Consider the following 19,743-nt stretch of genomic DNA (forward strand, 5'->3'; position numbering starts at 1 on the left):
GTCCTCTAGTTTTCCGCCGGTACGTCCACCACGGCTGTTACCGACCGGTTGGCCCGATAACGTGACGTCTTCGGTTTGGCAGGGCATTCACGTACGTAGTGGCCTTTTTTGCCACAATATAGGCACAATCCTTGTTTACGGCGTGACTCTTTCTCCGTGGCTGTGAGGCTCGCTCGTATTGCGCCGATGTCCATGGGTTCTCTCTTGGATGCGGTGGCAGTTTCAGGACTTCCCACTGTCACATAGGATGGAAGGGATTTTCCTTTTCTTTCACTTAGCCTATGTTCCAGCCGTAATACCAGGTTGATAAGGCCCTCACATGTCTTGGGTTGTGGGTCAATATGAGCCACGGCGTCCTTGAGCTCATCGCACAGCCCGTGATGGAAGAGCGCCGTCTGTTTAGCAACAGGCCACTTGATTTCCGCAACCAGCCTTCTGAACGCGTTGAGATACTGCACCAGGTCGTTGGATCCCTGTCTCAACTCAAGCATTTCACGGTCCGCCGTGTACGAGTCAGCCCTTCTGTCGAAGACCTTCAGGAATTCCTCGCGAAAAGCACCCCAATCACATAAGATGGGGTCGTCCCTGCTCACCAGAGGTACGGCCCATTGTGCCGCGTTTCCAGCCAAATAGGATATAAGGAAAGCCACACGAGCCTGACTCGTGGGGAACGCCCTTGGTTTGCACGATAAATGTAGCGCCACTTGTGTGAGGAATACCTGCACTGTGTTAGGATCCCCACCGTACCTCTCTGGTGTTGCCAAGGGGACGGCTACCGGCATTTCCACTACTACCGCAGGGGTCTGGTTCGTGAGGGAGGTGCTGGGCGTGAGCGGGTCCAATTGGATAGCATCCAGTCTGGCTTTTACATCGGCTGTTTCTTGCCTGGAGGCAGCCAATTCAATTTGCACGGTCGCTAAAGCAGCCAGCACATCATCAAGTGTTGCCATGTCTGTTATCGACCGGGAGACAGTTAGTGTTATTAAGGTCGGATATTTTGTAACGCCCTGAACGTCTCAGGATCGTTTAACAGACACGATAATGAGAACGCAACCACTTGTGAAGGTTTAGTTATTTTAATGAAGGCAAAAATAATACAAGGAATAAACAAAGGTTATAGTCACTGGAATCCTCCAGGCTAAGTACGTTACCAGCCCACAGCACGGATGGTCCTAACCGTCCTCTGCATATACGCCGATCCCGGCGTATGCCAACAGAGGGCAGAAATGAAATGGCCGACAATGCCAATCGGTAGGCTGTGAGGGGCACGAAGAGTGTTGGGGAGAATTGAGGAGTCAGGGAAACACCCAGCCGGGGTCTTTACCTGAAGGGAGCAGCCGCTCAACCTCTTCCTCAGACTGCACCGGGACGCGGAGTCACCTCCTGGTGATGCGTCACCGATACCCCAATCACAAGCAAAGAAGACTGAACCGAGAGCAGCCGCTCGATCGATCCCGTGGACTTCCGAGTCTGTAACGCGGCAAACACCTCCTGGTGTGCGTTACAGCTGGCAGTCCCTGTATCTCTGGTCGGGCTGGGAGTTACGACTCCAACCAGCAAAAGCGCCACTGCGCTTTGACTCAGCCGAGTCAAAAAGCGAAGCTCAATGGTTATCCGGTAGAGCTTCCGGGTCCTTCACAGGTGACGATGGGGCAAGACACGGCCCAGGGAGTAACGACTCGACCTACCTCCGTTCTTGCCTTACTGGAGCACCACTCCGGAACACTGCTCTTCACTAAGCAGGTACGTCGGTGTAAACACAATATCCGACAGCGTTGTACCTCCCGGTTCCTCCCTTTATAGGGCGTGTTTTCCTTGAGTTATGTAACAGCTCTCCTGTTTACATAAGGGCGTGTTTTCCTTGAGTTATGTAACAGCTCTCCTGTTTACATAAGGGCGTGTTTTCCTTGAGTTATGTAACAGCTCTCCTGTTTACATAAGGGCGTGTTTTCCTTGAGTTATGTAACAGCTCTCCTGTTTACATAAGGGCGTGTTTTCCTCCCCTCGCATGACAGGAATTCTTGACACTTTCGTCCATATCGTCAACTTCAAAATCATGAAGTTTGGTTGCCAGCACTTCACTAAGTAAGATGTAGTCAATGGTGGATATGTTCCTGGAGTGGGGTTGTTGTGCCAGTGGGGATTGTGAGCTTCTTTTAGGGTTTGGACAGAAATGATTTCATGATTGTGAAAGAGAGCATGTGGGGTGCAACGTCGACCTTGGAAGTGAGCCAAAGCTATGTGTGCACAATCGAGCAAATACACACTTCTAGCTGCTGCCTTAAGTGCTATGTGTGCACAATCGACCATGTATCCCGCATTCGTGCCCCTATTTTATTGGTCTCTGATGAAATTAAAATTGGCTGAATCACCAGGCACTCAAACCCATGACTTATATTCCTCTACAAAACACAGCAGCAGCAAAAGGGGGTGAAAACACCGAGCTATCCTCCTTTTACTTTCTTCATTTCACAATTCTTTTTACATTGTTAGCTATAATTGTAGTTTTTGTTTGGAGAGTATGTTAACCTTTAATTTTGTGCAAAATACCTTTATGATCTTGACAATAAATGAAAAACATACTTCCTCTTTTGTACTGTATCTTGCACTTTTAAGCTTGTCTCAAAATATTTTGCTTACATCTGCAATTATCTTAAGTACATTTTGAACATTATTTAGCATTGCCCTAGCGATATCCACTGTAGAGGCCCTAGATGAGCTCCTGGGTGCTAGATCAGGTGAATCCTTGGTTATTATGATTTTAATACTACTTTTGAGCCAATGGACAGGGACGACAGTGACCTTGCAGAGGATGAGGACGCAGCCTGGTGCATTCCTAAATTGGAGGTAGATCCAAAAAAACGTTGGACTGAAGCAGGAATACAACTGAAGGCGCTGTGTTTAGAGAGAGGCCTCAGGGCGGCTAATGGTAGAACCATTTCTGAGAGAAAATGGCCCAATACATTCAATAATGGGTTCCATACTAGTCGTATTGATTATCTTATCATTGATCTACCTCTGTGGCACACCCTAATTGATATGGACGAGAGTGATCATAATCCACTCTCTGCAACTCTTACCCTTTTGCAACTGGATGTTCCTGCCCGCCCAGTAAGCTTGATGACCACTAGATACATATTGGTTAGGAACGACATGAGGAGACTCAAATGGTCCAAAATAATTAGCGACCCGGAGGCGCTGTCCTCTATTGGCAGAGAAGTTAAAGAGGGATTTAACGCTCTAGAGGGCCTTCGCGATTGGGACCAGCCAATAGACCTGATTACTACCATCCATGCCTCACTATCCGACAAAGTATGGACCTATTTCCAGAAACCTTGTAGTACCAAAGGTTCCTTTAAGCAAAAGAGACAAACCTGGTATAATAAAGAATGCAGTAGAGTCTGTAAATCTTTAGGGGTAGCCATTAGGATTCAAAATCTGGACTCTATTAGGGAAGCTAGGAATGCTTACAGAACTGCGCAGAGTAAAGCAAAAAGAGAATGGGATGAGTAAAGGTGGCAGGAATCGAGGTTAGCATGCACAAGAAACAATTTCCAACACTTTTGGGCCCTTGTAAAATGGGGCGCTGGTGCACAACCTCCACCACCGGAAAATCATGTAGCCCCTGATCAATGGCTCTCAACAGTTCTTAGAAGACGATGCAGGGATCTCTGAACCTCCATTGAGGACACCTAGTCAGATGACAAGTTTGGGTTCCAACCCTCAGAAGTTATGGTTGCCCTCAATGCAATCACGGGGGAAGAGCCCCTGGTATTGACAGTATCCCCGCAGATGTTTTTCTACATGATAGGGAAAGGTGGTGCAGGTATATAACACTGCTAGCAAATGGTTTGGACCAAGGTGCCCCCATTCCAGATTCGTGGAAGGGGCCAAGAGTATTCCAGTATTCAAGAAGGGGGACAGCCTGTGAATTACCAGGCCATTTGCCTCATCGACTCCATCCAGAAGGTGGCGGCACACCCTGTACTGGGAAAGGTTCAGGAATGGTCGATGATAATAGCATTTTAACCCCTCAGCAGGCTGGCTTTCAGGCCCACATTAGTACTGTAGACCATGATTTTAGATTTATTTTGATATACTGGCAGACAGTGGTGCTCGGTGAAGGCAGTATATATGCAGTTTTTGTCGATTTAAAATCGGCTTTTCTTCTAGTGTCTCGTAGCAAACTGTGGGAGGTGTTGCAGGATCTAGGTATGCAGGCTAATTTGTTAACTTTTCTAGTGCGCCTTCACGAGAGCAATTTTGCTCACATACGTTGGGGTGCCCAGGGGAAAATCACGGACCCATTCCGGGTCGATAAGGGAGTGCGCCAAGGGTGCGTTTTGGAGCCCACACTGTTCTCCCTTTTTATTAACGAGGCTGCGAAATTTCTAGCCTTAACACCTACTGATGCCCCGCCCCTTGATGGCTCCAAGGTCCCAATTCTTATGTTTGCGGATGATACCCTTATTATCTCTAAGACCCCTTGCGGACTACTGCGTGCGCTGGGCCTGTTTGAAGAGTTCTGCAAACTTAGAGTGCTTAAGATCAATGCAGACAAAACAAAGCTCATGATTTTTAATAAACATCGATCATATAGGGGGTAAAAATCACCATGGAGGGCATGGCACTAAAGGAAGTATAAGCATTTATGTACCTACGTGTCACCATGGAGAAAAGGATGAAATGGAAACCCCATATCGAAAAAATGGCATTAAAACACAGGCAGCTAGCGGGTGCCCTAAGTAAAGAATTTAGCTTGTCCTTGACCAAACCGTATGTGCCTAAATGTTAAAAATTGAAGTTGTTTGTGGGTACCTTTCACTCTGAGCTCTTTTTTTGTCCCCATTTGATTTTTTGTTTTCTTGCTATGCTGTTGTGCTGTGTGGTTTTTCTGGTACGCTCTTTTGCTGTTGCAGTGTTGTGTTGTAGTACTGTATTTTGTGTTGTGCTGGTGTAGTGCTGTGTTCTGTTTTGGTTGTTTAGTTGTATTGATTTTCTATTGTTATTTTCATGTGTTACTAGTGTATTTTTCCGTTGCTTGTATTATGTGTAATTGTTGTATTTGTTGTATATGGTTCTTGCGTTAAATACCAGTTGTTTTGAATTTGTTTTGTTGTCTTAAACAGGTTGTGTGTTGTTTTCACACTTGTGTTTCATAACGGTTTGTATATTGTGCTGTTATATTGTACAGTTGCTGTGTTGTTATTGTATTGTTTTGCTGCATTCTAATGGTGTTGTATTTTTTTAAATATTTTTACTTGTTAGGTTTTTTATGTGCTGTTGTACTGCTATGCTTTTTTGATGGTGTTATTACTGTTCTGTTGCATTATGTAAGTCCTCTACTGATTTCCACAAATGTTGCTACGTTTCTTGCCAAAAACAGCACATTACATGACATTCCAGTGAAAACAGACATTTACAAAGCCAAAGATGGCAACAAAACGTTGTTGCAGCTCTACCACTCTATGATACAAATTAATCTAAAACTGTGTCACAAACCATGCCTTAAAATAACACTTCTCAGCCTCACTTTATGTCAACATTTGACAAGCTTTATGACTTGAACTTACAGGGTCATTTAGACCCTGGGAACGGCCTGCCAGTCAGCTGGTCCACTAGCGAACTGAGAACTGTCCACTCTATTGAGAGATTCCTATCTGTTTTATAAGAATTTCTTTTCTGTGAGGGGGACTGCTCAAGCTACCTTGACAGCACTGATGGTTTGAGAAGCGGGAGCCATATTTAACCCCCTATTTGTTGAAGAGTCTTCTACCTAGTGCTGAGCTCTTTTTTAGATACTAGTAGCAAGTCATGCTTAAGCCTTCATAACGGTTCTCCCCACAGCAGATATCCAGGACAAATCTGCATCCTTTTCCCCCGTGTTTGGGGGTACCCATTGTAAGAAATGGGGTTTCTGGTTGGCAGAGGTATGCACCCTGCCCAAGCAGGAACCACAATCCTAGTGATAATTAGTCACAAACACACCCTAAATTAACCTGTTCTCATCCACTTGTAGCTTGGCACAGAGCAGTCAGGCTTAACTTAGAAGCAATGTGTAAAGAATTTGTTCAACACTTGAACAGTAAAAAAGTGAAAACACCACACAAAAAGATATCACACCTCGTTAGCAAAATAGAGCTTAGTTTCATTAACAAAACAAGACCAAAAACAACAAAAATCCAATTGGTAGAACCGGAGTTATGAATTTTTGAAGAATAAACTGAAAAGTAGTGCGTAAAAGCATAAAGCGTCAACCGGGGCTATCTGGTCACGCTAGACCAAGTCAAATTCAAATGTTTAGGCCGACCGTGATGTTGAGGGAGATGTGAGGAGCAGAGGTGGTGATGCGTCATTGTTTATCCTTAGGATGGAGGTGATGTGTTGGCTCCAAGCGGCGCAATGTCAGAGATGTGTCAGAGATGGAGGCGATGTCCCACGCCATCGGCGATGTGATGCACTTTATCCTCGTAGCAGTGGCGATTCATCAACGTCGATGGAGATGTGCCGGTTCCAAGCAGTGCAGCAGTGTCAATGAGTGGATTTTTGCTGGAGCAGTACTTTCTACCCACTTCCAAAGGCCCAGGACTGGATTAGCACCACTTGGCAGGGCAAGACTTACAGATGGAGGAGTCCAGGTGCTGTAGCGGGTGAGTTCGAAGTCTTTTATGTCCCTGAGACTTCAATCAGGAGGCAAGCCAGCAAGCCCTTAGAGTCACTCTTGTTCTGGGTTCAAGTGATGTGGGTCCAGTCTTTTTCACCAAGGCAAGGAGGACAGCAGGTAAGCACAGCAAGAAAACAGTTCTTCCAACACAGCGGTCCAGCAGAGTGGCAATCCTTCAGCAGTACATCAGTCCTTCTTCCTGGCAGAGTATCCAAATGTCTGGAAGTGTACTGAAATGGCAGGGTGAGAAGGTCAGTTCTTATACCCAGTGGTGTCTTTGGAGTAGGGGAGACTTCAAAGAAGGGCTTTGAATTGCATAGAGGGCCTCCCTTCCTGCCCTAGCTCCAGCCCAACTACAGGAGGTTAAACTGTCCTTTGTATAGGGACAGGGCACAGCCTATTCTGGTGTAAATGTGAGGCTGTGTCCAGCTCCTCCCTCCCATTCAGCCCATGATGGCTCATCAGAATGTGGATGGCCCATCAAGCCCACCTAAGCTCACTTTGTGTGTGGATGTCTAGAGGGAATGCAGCAAGCCCAGCTGTCACCCACTGAAGATGTGTATTGGAGACAGGCTGCAGGTACAGAGGGCTAAGAGTAGAAAAATTGCATCTTTCTAAAAGTGGGAGTTTTAAAATTATAACTATAAATTCAACTTTACCATTAAAGAGTATTTATTATTACAATTCCATACGTATTAAAAATGACAGCTCTACCTCCTTCCAACTGGGAATTACACTTGTTGGATAAAACAAGGAATCCCCAATGTTAACTTACAGAACGGGTAGGCCTCATAGTAGTGAAACATTTGGAGGTTTCTCACTACCAATACATGGCCTACCTTTTAATTACACAGCACCCTGCCCTTTGGGCTACCTAAGGCCGACCTTAGGGGTGACTTATGTGTAGTAGGGGGGTTTACGGCTTGGCAAGGGGTTTGAAATGGCAAGTCGACATGGCAGTGTAAACTGCCCACACAGGCTCTGTGTAGTGACAAGCTTAAGGCATGTTTTAAAGGACCACTTAAGTGAGTGGCACAATTAGTGCTGCAAGCCCACTAGTAAAATTGTATTTACAGCCCTAGGCACATGTAGTGTACTTTACTATGTACTTAAAAGTACATTAAATATGCCAGTTGTGGATAAGTCTATCAAACCATGTTTAGGGAGAGCACATGCACTTTAGCACTGCTTAGCAGCGGTAAAGTGCCTAGAGTCCTAAAACCAACAAAACAAGCATGCAAAATGTTTGAGGGAAGGCCACCCTAAAGCTTTTTTTTTAAACAAAATGTTGTTGGTTTTACAAATATCCATACATTGGATAATTCTGTATTCTCAGTATCATCAGTGCCTAACACTTTGTTCCTGTTTAGGGTCTTCTATTGCTGTGAGTGCATTCCAGGATCTGGGTCACTCCAAAATACAATGATAAACAGGTCAACCGGTACTGATATTATACCTAATAGGTCGTCTAGGCCTAGAACTATAGCCTACAGATGACAGAAACAGTGACAACTGCTGTCGTCAACAACAATCCCCCCACCCTCCCTTCCCACCCCCCAGGAGTGCCAAATGCCATCCTAAAGCTGACAGGTCTAATACCCATGGTTTGTGGTTTCCCTCAGAGGGAACAGTGAAAATAGCCAACATGTAGCAAAATGTGTTTTTCTTTCTAAAATATTTGACAACATTTTGGTAAAAAAAGTATGTGTTTTCCCAACAAATGGCATCAACAAAAGGTTTGAGTGCTATGTTTGTTTCTTTTACAGTTTCCAAAAATAGTAATAGTTTATAGAAACTTTGGTACCTGAATATTGACTTCAAAATATTAACTAGCATACCTTAGTCAAAATATTGTGTTTACAAAATATTGCCACATTTTCTTAGTTTAAGAAAAAATATTATTGACACTTAAAATATTTATTACATTTTTTTGAGATTTAATATATTAATTTGTGATATTCCCATCTTATTAACTACTAACACATTTTTTATTTAAATAATTGTTTTGGGTTTTTCTATTTTAAAGATTTTTAAGGGTTGTGGAGTTAGAGTTAGTTGTGATTTATTTAAAAAATCAGTGCACAATAATTTTATTATATGTATATTTACACAAAAGTATGTGTATATATAAAATACTCTCCTAAAAAAATAGACATTTGAGGTGAGCAAGTATGTTAGTGGCATTGTGATGTGTTTCATAGAAAGGAGCTGCTCTCCACCTAAAACCTGGAAACTACCCAGAGCTCCTGCTTCCTTTTTTGTTTATGAATAGTTATGTGAAGATGTCAGTTAAAAATATGTTAAGTTCTCCTGGGGTCATGAACTCAATGACCCTGAAGACTTACAGTTTTTTTCCTAATGTTGCTGGGGGTCCTCAGAACCTGTTTTGGCCTATAGGGGGAGGCACAAGGCCCCTGCAGCCCTGCCGGCTCCCCTTCTTGCACCCATCACACGAACCCTGCAGGGACAGTTTCCTTTTACTCTCGCGGGTGGGAGCCATTCTGTATTTTTCCCTGCCAGATTGTGTGGGCAGGGAAAAGATTTGTGCTCCCACCTCGTGGGAGCTGTTTTGTGTGCCTGCCAGGTGGAGCACCTTACTCTTTCCCTGCCTGCGCTCTCGGACAAGGAAATAGATGGTGTCCCGAGGTTGGGCTCCCCGGGACACTGTCCCTAAACCGGCACCAGGGCATGGGCCATCTAATGGCTGATGCGCGACCCCCCTCCTCTTCATTAAAATGATGGGGTCCCTTAGAAAAAAAAAAAAAGTGCCAGCCCCCTGGGCAGTTTCCTATCCTGAGGTATTTGTTTTCTGAAACTCCGGGGAGTCTACACTTTTATTTTACAGCGGATATGCAGATCCTCCACAAATTTGTGACAAAATTAAGAAAAAAGATTTTTGACCCGACCATCATGCCTATGTAGTCATGGTATCCCTACCCGGCCCCCTAATGTCTTTTTTTAACATTTTTCTAAGGACTCAGGATTGAGTCCGGAGTCCCAAGATGGCTGCTGCCATATTTTGTTGATGTGGTGGCAGCCAATCAGATCTCAACATGAGCTCTGTCAAGTCAACGAATCCTTCTCAATGTAATATGTACAATGTTACTGAACAGATTTACACTAAATCACACAAAGCACTCTCTTCCTTCATCTATATATATATATTCACCAGCAGCACCTCCCCCGCTATGGCGGAGGAGTGTCGCTCCCCCTGCCAGCAGCCTTAGAACATGATAAATAAAGGGATAATATACCATTTTATCCTTTTTTTCCTTTCTAGCGGCCTAGTTTTGGGGCGTGGCCATCGCTGGGTAGAAGGGGGGGCTCAGGGAGTGAGGGGAAGGCACGAGAGGAAGTGTTTTGCACTCGTATCACTGTGCATGACGGTTTGCCCGGCGTTCTCAGGCCGGTCAAATCATCATGCTGACTGAAGCTGCCTCTAACTCAAGCTGTGTTGGAGACAGCAAGCACAGGCTTCCAGTCTAACTGGGAGCGCAAATTCACGGCACTCAGGCCAATCCTGACGCTGCTTTCATTCTGCCACCAGCAACATGAGAGCAGTGGCGGCTGCCTCGCAATGGGGATGATGGGAGGGATGAAAGAAAATAAGAAATAAACGTAGCTTCTTCTTCTACGCCGCCGCATGTCTCTCCTCCGTCCTCACTCTGCCGCACCGGAAGTACTTAGGCCCACGGAATCTCCCAGCTAATTACGACAGTACATGAGTAGTGTTGTGACTAGTCTTAGCGGCCTGTTTGGCCGCTTTGGCAGTACCTGGGAGGCTGAGCATGTTCTCCACCGGGCTGTTCAACACAGCCCAGTAGAGAACATTCTAAGTGCACATGACTGTTTAAGCTCATGACTGGAGCTTAGAAGACTACTATGTGGCCAATCTGTAGATGTGGCAATAAGTTTTATTTTTGTTTTGTTTATTTGTGTCATCCATCCCCCTCCCCTCCTGCATCCACAAACCTCGCCACTCTTCGAAGACACTGGCCACTACTGACATTCACTGAAGAAGCCAAAGGTTAAAGTACCGTTATAGTTAGGTGAAATGCTCAGTTTCAACGTAACATTTTAAACTCTGAAAACCACAGAAATTCACCAGTAATAGTTATCTTAAGTAACTATAACTCGTGCCCTAAGGTAACTTAAACCACCGCCCCCGCCATGCACAGTTTTCGCAACAATAATTTCATTGTTATTTCGTGGCGTAGGATTGGCCTTCAAGCCCCAGGGACCTCACCCCCCTGAGCCAAATACAATTAAACAGAAGCAGGGGCCAAGTGACCAGGCCTTTGCTCCCCCATAAACAAATGGACATACTTCAGTCTTTCTGTCTCCCGGGGGGGGGGGCAGAAAGCCCACTAAACCCTAGGGATTTTTTTTGGCGCATTTGTTTTTATCATGCCCCCACCCCCGCCACAATTACAGCCTTTCTGCCCCCCAGGGGGGCAGAAAGCCCACTAAATGCCAGGGATTTTTGTTGCACAATTTTTTGTAGGGTGGGGGCTGCCCGAAATTGACACGCCAATGCCCCCACCCCGCCACCATTACAGGGATATTTTTTTTATTCGTGTAGGGGTAGGGGCTGCTCAAAATGGGCATGACAATACCCCCACCCCACCCCCAGAGAAATTCCAGTCTGTCTGCCCCCAGGAGGGCAGATGGGGGCAGTGGCCCCTGATCTGCCACCTGGGGGGGCAGAAAGCCCACTAGGTGCCAGCGATTACGCTGGCTTCTTTTTTGTGTGGGGGTGGAGGCTGCCCAAAATGGTCATACCAATGCCCCCACCCCCACAAAAAATAGCCACAGTCTTTCTGCCCCCCTTGGGGGCATATCGGGGGCGATCCCCCCTCACCTTACCCCCCCAGGGCGGCAGAAAACCCACAAGGCTCTGACTTTTTTTTTAGCAATGTGCCTACCTGTGGATTTTGGGCCCTAGCGCAGCTGGCCCCGCAGATTCCAGAACCTTCCATCACAGAAATGTGAGGAAAATGTGTTTTTTTTTACAATTTTTCAGATTTGCAAGGGATTCTGGGTAACAGAACCTGATGAGAGCCAGTCAAGTCACCCCATCCTGGATTCCCTGGGTGTCTAGTTTTCAAAAATGTATAGGTTTGCTAGGTTTCCCTAGGTGCCGGCAGAGCTAGGGTTAAAAAACTACAGCTAGGCAGTTTGCAAAAAAGGGGTCATTTTTCGCAGTGAAAATGTGGTGTGTCCAACTTGCGTTTTGGTCCGTTTCCTGTCGCGAGCACTAGGCCTACCCACACAAGTGAGGTACCATTTTTCTCGGAAGACTTTGGGGAACGCCGGGTGGGTGGAATTTTGTGGATCCACGCAGATTCCAGAACTTTCCACCACAGAAATGTGAGGAAAATGTGTTTATTTTGACAATTTTTTATGTTTCCAAGGGATTCTGGGTAACAGAACCTGGTGAGAGCCAGTCAAGTCACCCCATACTGGATTCCCCTGGGTGTCTAGTTTTCATAAACTTATAGGCAGAGCTAGGATGAAAAAACTACAGCTAGGCACTTTGCAAAAAAAGGGTAATTTTTCACACAAGTGAGGTACCATTTTTCTTACTTAGTTTAACACTGTTATTACCTATTGACTTCCGATGCATTTCTGCCTTCCAAATGAAAGACAATGTGTAAAAAAGATGTCATTTTGAAAAATGACCTATAATTCTCATGCTAGTATGGGTACTCACAATTTCGGAAATGTGCAAATATCTACTGTTTCTAAACTCTATATTTTGTTCCCATTTCAGAAATACATAGGTGTCTATTATACCAATGTTTCCATGTATGCATTTTCCCCAAATAATTGCTATATACCCGGTACACAATAAAAAACCATTGCAAGACGTTGCTCAGTTTTTGGCTCTGGGTTCGTCGGGTTCTTGTTGAACCTACAAGTCCTATATATCCCCACAACCAGAAGAAGTTACAGGTGAAAATGTTGCCACAAATGGCTGTTTTTTTCAACAAATTTTCAATGTTTCCTATATTTAACTGTTAGTTTCTATGAAGAAACCTTGAAGGATCTACACAAATGACCCCTTGCTGATTTCAGAATTTTGTCTCCTTTTCTAAAATGTATAGCTCTCCATTATTGCTTTCATACCCATTTCTACCATTAACTGGAAGGAGGTTGAAAGCACAAAAAAATAGCAAAAATCCCAAACTGTGTAAAAAAATGTGGTTTTCTGACAAAAGTCTGCTTGTCCCTGAAAGCTGGGAGGATGGTGATTTCAGCACCACAACCCCTTTTTTGAAACCATTTGCAGGAAAAAAACAGAGCCCTTTGTTCCCATTTTTCCCCCAAAAAACAAAGTTTAGCGGTATTTTGGCTAATTTCTGGGTCCCCTCCGGAGGAATCCACAAACCCTGGGTACCTTTAGAATCCCCATGATGTTGGAAAACAAGGACACAAATTTGGCGTGGATACCTTATGTGGTCAAAAAGTTACAGGGGCTAAAGCGCGAACTACCCCAAATAGCCAAAAAAAGGCTTAGCACAGGGGGGCAAAAGGCATAGCAGTGAAGGGGTTAAAACCAGAAAGACTTAGCAAAATAAAGTGCATTGCTATGAGCTGGCCAATAGAATCACAAAATTAGGCTCATATACTTGAATCAGTACAAATACAATGGCTCCTATAGTTAGTAAATAAAAATAGTTATGGTTTTAGTTATTGTAGTTTTCTATGTTAAAGCTTTTTCTATGATCTTCCAGTTCAGATGTAACCGTTTCAAAGATAACCTTGGCAAGTAAAAATAACAGACCATGGAGGAGGGTGTTACTTTTAAATATTAAGTAAGTAAATTCTAAGTAAAGCATGCATCACACAAGTGTGGGTGCCTAGTGTTTAAAAGTAGAGCATGTTAGAATTTAAGGTTGACGTGTTCCTAGAGTGACCATGCCCCAAAGTCAATGTGCACTATATATGTGCTGTGCTTTTTTCTATTAGAAATGCTTAAGTACACTTAAAATGCTATTTTTCAACTTTAGTTTGGAAGAAGCTATAGAGTACATTCAACCACTGTGGTAACTTGCAAACCAACCTAGGTACTAATAGGTCGGTTCACAAATTACCAATTACTTTTGAATCGCAATTTGACCTAACTCGTGAATATTAAGTTGTTTGCAAATTGCAACCCACTAGAAATCTCAGCCATCACAGGGATTGTGTCCTCCTGAAATCAGCAGATCACCATGTCTGTGATGGTTGTATGATGGAACAACGCATTCCGTTGCAATGCATGCCTTTACCACACATGCTTTTATAATGTATTTTGCTGTAAAGCATGTATGGTAAAGGCCTATGCATGATGAAAGGTTTCCCTAACCCCTACCCTCAGTTCCTAAGCCGGTTCCCAGGCCTCCCCCACCTGTCCCTCTTTTAAAAATTCCAGACCCCTGCCCTTATCTCTAAAATTAGTCCCCTGCACGACCCCCCACTGCCCGCCTTTTTTGTAAATTACTTGACTCTTTCCTAAACCCTTAATCTCGACCCCAGCATGACCCTCGCCCAGTTAAAATTTACCAGACCCGTACCTAAGCCCTAAATCTAGATCCCAGTGTGACCCCTGCTCTGTTAAAATTACCCGACCCTTCCCTAAGTCCTAAATCTAGACGCCCAGCGCGACCCCCTCCCTGTTAAAAAATATCAGACCCTTCCCTAAACCCTAAATCTAGAACCCTGCGCTACCCCCTCCTAGCCTCCAGCCCTTATAAAAAATACATGCCCCCCGCCCTAAACCCTAAGTCTGTCCCCTGGCCCCCAGATCCTTTAAAATAAAATCAATAATCCCCCTTACCTTTACAGGATGAGGTATCTCTTGTGAGGCACTGCACACACGTGGTCAAGAGGAAGCGGAAGGATCTCTTCGCTCCTCTAACGACACCGATAGCCTTTTCCATGCAGGTGCTGTTACCAGCATATGCCCTCACTACGTACGTTGTAAAAACAATGCATGGTGAAGGCTATGTGTGGTAACAGTTTATGCATGACACTGCCTGCATGGTAAAGGCCCTGCGTGGAAACAGCCGCGTTGTAATGGCTGTTTCCTGTCTGTGATTACTTTTAAATGAAGCAATTTTTTAAAATGCAACCCGTTTTACTTAACATGTTACCAAACCGCAATTTAGTTTTGTACTGAAGAAAAGGCCCTTTTGCAGTCACAAAGGGCCCAAATTTGTGAATCGGTCCTTCATACAAGGCTTCATACAACTGGCCCTGAGTCCAATGTAGAATCTTAGATTGGGCTGTTTTTACCTCCTTATTTTCTGTGGCACACCCAGACCGACCATCCTAGTCCCAAGGGGAATATACATTGCACAATCTGCTTGTAGATAATGAGAACTGGCAGGTTCCCCCCTCTAGTGGGTTAGGAAATATGATTATGTTATTATATTCTATTATGATTATTTTGTTATATTATTAAGTTATGTTTAGACAGGCTATGGTAGGAGTCAGACAAACCTGTCAGAGTATCTCACATCTTTAGCTGGTATGCATAAAGTAGAGCCCCACCGTAGTTCCTTAAAACACAAGACACGCACAATGATTGATGTTTTACAATCATTGGTTAATAAGCACAAATCATCTGTAAAACGTATGTATTAGAATTATGGTAATTATGTTTAAAATCTGAGCATTCATAGCTTAAGTCAGTGCTAACTCAAGGAAAGCCTCAAAGATGTTTTAACACACATCCTTATTCTTAATAGTTTAAAATCCCCATCTATTATTCAAAGGTATCTTCAGCTATAATCTTGTTTGTATAGATCACCTAACAAATTTACAGCAGCACTTCTGGTCACCTGTGATGGTATCCGGGCACTGGCAGGTTACAGTTGGTTAGCTGAATAGCAAGGTCTTCAGGGACTTTCGGAACGCTGGAAGAGATGGGGAGATCCATAGATGAACGCGTAGCTCATTCCATGTCTTCGCTGCTGGGTAGGAGAAGAATCGACCTCCGCATCTGCTACGTCGGATTCTGGGGTTGAGGGTTAGTGAAATGGATGCGGAGCAGAGGTGTCTGGTGGGTTGGTAGAAGATCAGGTTGTGGTTCAAGTAGTCTGGTCTGCAGTCGTGTAGGACCGTGTATGCATGGGTCTGGAGCTTGGACTGGCATCTTTTCTGTACAGCGAGCCAGTGGTGTTCCCTGAGGCTGGGAGTGATGTGGGTTCATCTAGGGAGATCCAGGACACGTCTAGCTGCGCATTCTGTATGGTCTGTAGCCGGAGGAGGAGATGAGCTGTGATCCCTGGGTAGATAGGGTTGCCTTAGTTCAGTCAGCTGGAGATGAGGGCCTGGGTGATAGTGCGTCTTGAGCTTTGTGGTAGCCATTTAAATATTTTGCGAAGCATATGGTGGATGAAGAAGCATGAAGAAGAAACGGAGTTGACCTGAGTCGTCATGGTTAGCTTGTTGTCCATAATGATGCCTATTGGCCGATTCACAGAACTAATCTGAGACAAAATCCTAAACTTACTACTTCTGGTATTCACAGAAGGCATTCAGTAGTAGTAGAGTTAGGATTTTGTCTTAAGTTAGGATTTTGTCTTAAGACCAAAACTTAGGACAAACTCAAGTTTAACTTAAGTTTAACTTGAGTTTAACTTAAGACAAAATCGTAACTTAAGACAAAATCCTAACTTTACTACTACTAAATGCCTTCTGTGAATACCAAAAGTAGTACGTTTAGGATTTTGTCTCAGATTAGTTCTGTGACTCGGCCCCTACATTCCTAGCTTGGTCAGTGGGGGTAAGAGTTGGTCAAAGTGCAATAGGTCATTCCTACTGATGTGGTCTACCAGTTGTTTATTGTTTACTTTCTCTGCAATCTTGGCCACAAATGGTAGTAGTGAAATAGGGCGTACAGCTTCTAGTATTGTTTGCTCTAACAAAGGTTTCTTTTTAATGGCCTAACAATCCCCCCTCACCTTACCCCCCCAGGGCGGCAGAAAACGCACAAGGCTCTGACGTTTTTTTAGCAATGTGCCTACCTGTGGATTTTGGGCCCTAGCGCAGCTGGCCCCGCAGATTCCAGAACCTTCCATCACAGAAATGTGAGGAAAATGTGTTTTTTTTTACAATTTTTCAGATTTGCAAGGGATTCTGGGTAACAGAACCTGATGAGAGCCAGTCAAGTCACCCCATCCTGGATTCCCTGGGTGTCTAGTTTTCAAAAATGTATAGGTTTGCTAGGTTTCCCTAGGTGCCGGCAGAGCTAGGGTTAAAAAACTACAGCTAGGCAGTTTGCAAAAAAAGGGTCATTTTTCGCAGTGAAAATGTGGTGTGTCCAACTTGCGTTTTTGTCCGTTTCCTGTCGCGAGCACTAGGCCTACCCACACAAGTGAGGTACCATTTTTCTCGGAAGACTTTGGGGAACGCCGGGTGGGTGGAATTTTGTGGATCCACGCAGATTCCAGAACTTTCCACCATAGAAATGTGAGGAAAATGTGTTTATTTTGACAATTTTTTATGTTTCCAAGGGATTCTGGGTAACAGAACCTGGTGAGAGCCAGTCAAGTCTCCCCATACTGGATTCCCCTGGGTGTCTAGTTTTCATAAACTTTTAGGCAGAGCTAGGATGAAAAAACTACAGCTAGGCACTTTGCAAAAAAAGGGTAATTTTTCACACAAGTGAGGTACCATTTTTCTTACTTAGTTTAACACTGTTATTACCTATTGATTTCCGATGCATTTCTGCCTTCCAAATGAAAGACAATGTGTAAAAAAGATGTCATTTTGAAAAATGACCTATAATTCTCATGCTAGTATGGGTACTCACAATTTCGGAAATGTGCAAATATCTACTGTTTCTAAACTCTATATTTTGTTCCCATTTCAGAAATACATAGGTGTCTATTATACCAATGTTTCCATGTATGAATTTTCCCCAAATAATTGCTATATACCCGGTACACAATAAAAAACCATTGCAAGACGTTGCTCAGTTTTTGGCTCTGGGTTCGTCGGGTTCTTGTTGAACCTACAAGTCCTATATATCCCCACAACCAGAAGAAGTTACAGGTGAAAATGTTGCCACAAATGGCTGTTTTTTTCAACAAATTTTCAATGTTTCCTATATTTAACTGTTAGTTTCTATGAAGAAACCTTGAAGGATCTACACAAATGACCCCTTGCTGATTTCAGAATTTTGTCTCCTTTTCTAAAATGTATAGCTCTCCATTATTGCTTTCATACCCATTTCTACCATTAACTGGAAGGAGGTTGAAAGCACAAAAAAATAGCAAAAATCCCAAGCTGTGTAAAAAAATGTGGTTTTCTGACAAAAGTCTGCTTGTCCCTGAAAGCTGGGAGGATGGTGATTTCAGCACCACAACCCCTTTTTTGATACCATTTGCAGGAAAAAAACAGAGCCCTTTGTTCCCATTTTTCCCCCAAAAAACAAAGTTTAGCGGTATTTTGGCTAATTTCTGGGTCCCCTCCGGAGGAATCCACAAACCCTGGGTACCTTTAGAATCCCCATGATGTTGGAAAACAAGGACACAAATTTGGCGTGGATACCTTATGTGGTCAAAAAGTTACAGGGGCTAAAGCGCGAACTACCCCAAATAGCCAAAAAAAGGCTTAGCACAGGGGGGCAAAAGGCATAGCAGTGAAGGGGTTAAAACCAGAAAGACTTAGCAAAATAAAGTGCATTGCTATGAGCTGGCCAATAGAATCACAAAATTAGGCTCATATACTTGAATCAGTACAAATACAATGGCTCCTATAGTTAGTAAATAAAAATAGTTATGGTTTTAGTTATTGTAGTTTTCTATGTTAAAGCTTTTTCTATGATCTTCCAGTTCAGATGTAACCGTTTCAAAGATAACCTTGGCAAGTAAAAATAACAGACCATGGAGGAGGGTGTTACTTTTAAATATTAAGTAAGTAAATTCTAAGTAAAGCATGCATCACACAAGTGTGGGTGCCTAGTGTTTAAAAGTAGAGCATGTTAGAATTTAAGGTTGACGTGTTCCTAGAGTGACCATGCCCCAAAGTCAATGTGCACTATATATGTGCTGTGCTTTTTTCTATTAGAAATGCTTAAGTACACTTAAAATGCTATTTTTCAACTTTAGTTTGGAAGAAGCTATAGAGTACATTCAACCACTGTGGTAACTTGCAAACCAACCTAGGTACTAATAGGTCGGTTCACAAATTACCAATTACTTTTGAATCGCAATTTGACCTAACTCGTGAATATTAAGTTGTTTGCAAATTGCAACCCACTAGAAATCTCAGCCATCACAGGGATTGTGTCCTCCTGAAATCAGCAGATCACCATGTCTGTGATGGTTGTATGATGGAACAACGCATTCCGTTGCAATGCATGCCTTTACCACACATGCTTTTATAATGTATTTTGCTGTAAAGCATGTATGGTAAAGGCCTATGCATGATGAAAGGTTTCCCTAACCCCTACCCTCAGTTCCTAAGCCGGTTCCCAGGCCTCCCCCACCTGTCCCTCTTTTAAAAATTCCAGACCCCTGCCCTTATCTCTAAAATTAGTCCCCTGCACGACCCCCCACTGCCCGCCTTTTTTGTAAATTACTTGACTCTTTCCTAAACCCTTAATCTCGACCCCAGCATGACCCTCGCCCAGTTAAAATTTACCAGACCCGTACCTAAGCCCTAAATCTAGATCCCAGTGTGACCCCTGCTCTGTTAAAATTACCCGACCCTTCCCTAAGTCCTAAATCTAGACGCCCAGCGCGACCCCCTCCCTGTTAAAAAATATCAGACCCTTCCCTAAACCCTAAATCTAGAACCCTGCGCTACCCCCTCCTAGCCTCCAGCCCTTATAAAAAATACCTGCCCCCCGCCCTAAACCCTAAGTCTGTCCCCTGGCCCCCAGATCCTTTAAAATAAAATCAATAATCTCCCTTACCTTTACAGGATGAGGTATCTCTTGTGAGGCACTGCACACACGTGGTCAAGAGGAAGCGGAAGGATCTCTTCGCTCCTCTAACGACACCGATAGCCTTTTCCATGCAGGTGCTGTTACCAGCATATGCCCTCACTACGTACGTTGTAAAAACAATGCATGGTGAAGG

The 19,743-nt window shown here is 44.0% G+C and overlaps 1 long non-coding RNA gene across 1 annotated transcript in view; it reads left to right on the forward strand.

Moving 5' to 3' along the window:
• LOC146809740 (uncharacterized) overlaps positions 1–19,743 on the forward strand; it is an 83,594-nt gene that overhangs the window by 51,720 nt on the left and 12,131 nt on the right. The window contains exon 2 of the long non-coding RNA XR_014965585.1: positions 6,370–6,650. This is a non-coding gene — a long non-coding RNA (uncharacterized LOC146809740). The remainder of the gene's footprint in view (positions 1–6,369; positions 6,651–19,743) is intronic.

Source organism: Triturus cristatus, chromosome 7 (assembly GCF_964204655.1).
Source record: "Triturus cristatus chromosome 7, aTriCri1.1, whole genome shotgun sequence".
In the NCBI taxonomy this organism is placed as follows: Eukaryota; Metazoa; Chordata; class Amphibia; order Caudata; family Salamandridae; genus Triturus; species Triturus cristatus.